Source organism: Ornithorhynchus anatinus, chromosome 8, assembly GCF_004115215.2.
Source record: "Ornithorhynchus anatinus isolate Pmale09 chromosome 8, mOrnAna1.pri.v4, whole genome shotgun sequence".
Taxonomy (NCBI): domain Eukaryota; kingdom Metazoa; phylum Chordata; class Mammalia; order Monotremata; family Ornithorhynchidae; genus Ornithorhynchus; species Ornithorhynchus anatinus.
This window is the reverse complement of record NC_041735.1, coordinates 11,363,009-11,368,616: the sequence shown is the minus strand read 5'-3', so window position 1 is coordinate 11,368,616 and position 5,608 is coordinate 11,363,009.

The window sequence follows — 5,608 nt, the reverse complement described above, 5'->3', positions numbered from 1 at the left end:
CACATTCCCTGCCCACAATGAGCTTATAGTCTAGAGGGGGAGACAGACAAGAACCTAAATAGAGATTATAAATAGGAAAACAGAGAAGCAGCATGGCTTATTGGATAGAACACGGGCATAGGAGCCAGAATGACCTGGATTCTATGTCCGGCTCCATCCCGTGTCTGCTATGTGACCTTGGGCCAGTCACTTACTCAGCTCCCTCATCTGTAAAATGGGGATTAAGAGTGTGAGCCCCCTGTGGGACAGGGACTGTGTCCAACATGATTGACCTGTATCTCCCCTAGCACTAGAAAGTGCTTGGCACATAGTAAGTGCTTAACAAATACCATTAATATGATTATTATTATTATTATAGAAATTAAAGCTATGTACATAAGTGCTGTAGTGCTAAGGGTGGAGTACATACCAAATGCCCAAAAGAGACAAATCCAAATGATGAACAACTGCATTCCACATTTACATTTTGCATGAAAGTATTGCATGCTCTTGGTCAGACAAAGCTTTAGTTTACTGGGGTTTTTTTGTGGTTTTTTTTGAGTATGTGGTTTATGCCTCATCCAGGTTCCTAAGACCATCAAACTACTAAAGACATCACTTACTGTGTACTAGGGGAGCATTAGATTCTTCAAAGTATTGTATTTTTCCCATTTTTATTCTCTGAAATAAAATAAAAAAACAGTGCTCTGGAACATCTCAGCTGGTGTGCAAAAGATGAGTAGTTTTTCACATGAAATATTCACTGGGATTCAGTATTTGTACAAATTTCCAATTCCTGAATGAACTGAGCCAAATTAGACAGAGAAAGACACTTTCAGTTGCAAGTCTCTTGATACTTTTTTTCAAACCATATTTTCCACTGTCAAAATAACCAAGTTTCAACAGCTTTCAAAATTGAAAATGCAGCAAAAAAGGTCAGTAGCCCACTCTCTTTAAACAGTCTTCAAAGTTAACAAGACAGGTTACCTTAACATAAACAGATATAGATTTCTGTCTTACAGATACTGATATAATTGAGATAATTTTACAGGAAAAAGAGGAACAAATGGAAAGTTGGCTAAGACCTCTACACATTTTCACTAAAGATCGTCGAACATCAGTTCCATCATCTGTAAAATGGGGATTAAGACTGTGAGCCCCATGTGGGACAACCTGATTACCTTTTATCTATCTTGGCATTTAGAACAGTACTTGGGCTCATAGTAAGCACTTAACAAATACCATTATTATTATTATTACCTGCTTCTGCCATGAGCCTATATTCCAGGTGAGTGACAGAGGCTACACTGTGGTAGGGATGTGGTCATGTTGCTCTGAACTTCTGCTGCTCCAGCCTTTTTGGTCAGCAGGACACAGCGCTCAATCTATCTGAGTTTTGGACCTCCATTACCCTCACCAGCATGCAGGGTGAGACCAAGCAGCTCTTCTTACCCCTTCACTACCCCCATCTTCCCCAGTCAATACCCCCCTCCCCCAAAGAGACAGTTTGAAATACCTGGTTGGTCCAGTAAGAAAAAGCTTTCTTGTTCTCCCTTCCACAATGGTCACCATGGCCCAGACGTGGAAGAGGGAAAAACATACTGAATTTTCCTTTATTTCTCTCTCTCTCTAGGAGGCTGGCGAGCCACTGACAGTCCTATGTTGGCCAGAAAGAGCCTTGATGACTCTTTACCCTCACATTTAACCATATCTGCCTACTTTTGTGCCCACCAGTTTGGCAATCATTCTTCAATTCACCTTTGGAGTCACAACTGAGAAGAGCAAAGTCCCTGTCTTCCTTCCTTGTGTGGGATTATCAAGTCAGAACAAAAGGAGTATCATTATCATCAATTCTAATGACTGACATTGGCTTCATTGTGCACGGTTTTGATCTCCCTATCAGAGGGAACAGCTACTTCAGTGAATTGTGGGAAGAAAAGGAGAAACTCTCCCGTTATTCATTAGAGACTTTGAGTGCTTCATTAATTATGTTGATTCAATCCACTTTTAATTAGCCAGGTTGTTAAATGTCCAGTCAAGTGCTGCTAAAGTGAAAGAACTTGTCTACTCTTATAATCATCTGTATTTCATTTTCAGCACCTTATAAAGGATCATGTCCACATCTCCAAGGCTTATATCAAGTATGACTTCTTTAGCACTTGCATGTCTATCTCAGTATCTATTTCCACCCCACACTATGAAGTTAACATCTTACACGAGATAGATATGGAAAACTAGCTCATGGTCCTACAAAGGCAGAAATAAAATATGGATTGTGGGCAAGAAATTTGTCTACAAACTCTGTTATATTGTATTCTCCCAAGAGCTTAGTACCCTGTACATAATAACTGCTCAATAAATATGATTGATTGGCATTCCAGTGAAAAACCAATAGGTTAATAGGAAATTAATCTTTGAGGCCATTCATTAGGAGACAGAAAACACCTGAGTTTAGGGAAAGGACCTAATAAAAATGCAATAATCTAATGACTCAGTGATATCATGATATTGTGTTTCTCTCAAGCAGTTAGAGAGTCAGGTGAGGCCATGGGTAGGCTCTTCATCAACTATCAGTGCACAATTCAGAATACTGGTAATATAAAATTAAAGATTTCCTCCCCATTTCTGAGTCCAGCATTTCTGAAAACAAATGGATGCCTCTTTCTTGTTTCTCTTCCACAGTTGTCTTCAGGTTTCTGATCTTACCTCGGGTCAGAAATGGGATCCAGAAGTCTTCTCTTCCACCTGCAATTCCATAACCTATTAGGACTATTCTTGACCTTGTTCTTATTAAGGCTATTAGGGCATTTTTCAGCCTGGCTTTCCTCTGAGTTTAAAACTGCAGAAAGGACTAGATAAGAATACTGGACCTCAGAGCAGGAATTAATAAGGAGCTTTAGAGAGACTGAGCTAGGGAATAGTGGAGGGATGGAGAATGGGGAGAGGAAGTTTCTTTCTTCTGCCTCACTGTATTGAGCAGCTCCTTGGCTTGGACTCAGTTAGCACCATGATGGTGAGCTTCTTGTCCTGACATGGACGCTTACTATGTGCCAGCCACTGTTTTAAGCGCTGGGGTGGATACAAGCAAATCGAGCAGGACACGGTCCCTGTTCCACAGGGGGCTCACAGTCTCAATCCCCATTCTACAGATGAGGTAACTTGGGAAATAAAGTCACTTGCCCTAGGTCACATAGCAGACACGTGGCAGAGTCTGAATAAGAACTCAGGACCTTCTGATGCCCAGGCCCCTGTTTTATCTACTATACCATGCTCCTTCTCCAGGCACAAGGAGTAACAGTAGAAGAGGGAGAGGTGGTTCTCAAAAATTCAACTAGCACACTTTATTTCCTTCTAGTCCTTTACACATTGTGAGTTTTTTTCCCCGAGGTCAGTCTTCTTGGGTTACGAAGGAACACCTCACATCTATTACATCATGGACTCCTCCACTATTTAGTTTGTTTATGAAACAGAAGATCGAGCCCTTCAGTTTTAAGATATCTTTTTAAAGAAAAGAATCATTAGATCACTGAGAAGGACTTTGTCTTGGCCTTGAATAAAACTTTTATGTGAAATGTAGCACAATTCCTAATAGCAATCAATAGGCCAACAGTAGATGCCGATCTAGAAAGCTGAAGCAGTGATTGATAGCAATTTTGTATTTCTAGGCCTCAGGAGCCTTTTCCTATCCCAAGAAAACCTAGAGATGGATGGGATAAATTTAAGAAATTTTCTGAAAACAGTGACGTTAGCCTGACTCATTTGTTTATCCAAAGCCTGAGTCCCAATATGCTTAGAGACAGTGCTACCAGACTGGAGTTCAACCTGACCATTCAGTTCTAACAAACGACTGCTACAGCAGTTCTCAGCCACATTGTCTCCAAAATAGATTTTTCCCTTTTCTTTCTACAGGATTGATTTTGTGTAATGCCATCATTGGTAATATATTCAGTTTCAAAAGACAGGTGATAATATCAGCAGACTCAGGGTGAGACAGTTTCCTTAGTGTCAGTATCCAGGAATTCTATTATCCAAAAAGCCTGGCAATTAGAGCAGCAGGGAACTGAATATTAGAAATAGTCCCCAGTTCGGTTGCTGAGAATGTCTGTGGTTGGGATTCATACCATAGAGCGGAACTTTTTCAACGGGAAATAGGGCAATTGGTGAGTGGTCTGTGGGACAGTCTGCTCTTTTCAGGGAGAAGCAGTCTGAACTTTAACCCCTCTCCTGGTGATGTGACACGGGGCATTCCACTTTTCTCTCTGCTCCCGGCCGTGCAAACTATTTTATAAGCTGCCTTTAAAGTTCCTTGTGGCATTGTTCAGCTCTTCCTAATAGGGGAGTTATCGTTACTTGAGGGTGAAATATTGGAGTTCAGATGGACTGAGAATGTCAGGATGACAAAGGAACCTGTCATTAAATATTACCCAGTTTCTGTCCTAGCGTGGCAAGAATCTCTGTCATGCACCATTTCTTTATCTGTATACTCAACTGATGGTTTGCGATCATCTATATGCCCATGGAACTGTTAGAAATGGGTTTACAGAATTTGGAGACACAGAGTTTTCCACAGGAACTTTTCCATCAAAGGGGAGATACAGCAAAGGACAACATTTCCATACAAAACTGTGAAAAAGTTTTTCACTCTCTCATTCTTTCCCTCCTCCCCATCACCCGTATGACATACAGAAAAGATATTAGTGCCAGTTGTCTTATCTTCCAATACAAATTATATATATGTGGGTACACGTGTACATTTGTGTGTGTGCATATACAAACACACATGCACACATATGTATGCATGTGTGTATATATATATATATACACCCATATATATATAACACTTGAAGACAAATCCATCCAAAGTATTTTTTGAGTATCTACCAAGTGCCTGTAATAAGTGTTTGGGAGACTGCATTAGCATTTGTAGACACGATCCCTGTTCCCAAGATTTAACAATCTAGCAGAGAAGTTTACAACCCAAGAGTAGAATAATGAATAGTTATGTTTTGGTTATTTAAATTTTATATTTGGGGACAGAGCACATTCAGGTTTGGAATGATGGGGACTAATGTCTGATGAAATAAATCTATGAAACTAAACAATGATTATATAACAGAGGACTATATCATGATAATATTAGGAAAATCAATTTACAGTTAACTTTCTTTGTAGTCTCCCCAATAAAATGGATGTAAAATACTGTTGTAACAGTGATAATTTATATGAAATTTTGTAAAAGTAAGAATTAGTTACTGAGTGCTTGAAGTAGGAGAAGCAGCATGGCATAGTGGATAGAGCATGGTTCTGGGAGGCAGAAGGTTATGAGTTCGCATCCAGGCTCCGCCACTTGAGCAAGTCATTTCACTTCACTGTGTCTCAGTTACCTCATCTGTAAAGTGGGGATTAAGGCTGTGGGACAGGGCCTGTGTCCAACCTGATTTACTTTATCCATCCCAGTGCTGAGGACAATGCCTAACAGTACAGTTAGAACAGTATTCATGGTCTGTTTTCAGGAACATATGTGCATAATCTAAACCTATAAAAAAAAGTTTTCTTTTTCCTTGTTCTCCACACCTAACATTTCCAAGCATCCACGTTTTGTCAACGTTGCAGAACAAAAGAATAAATC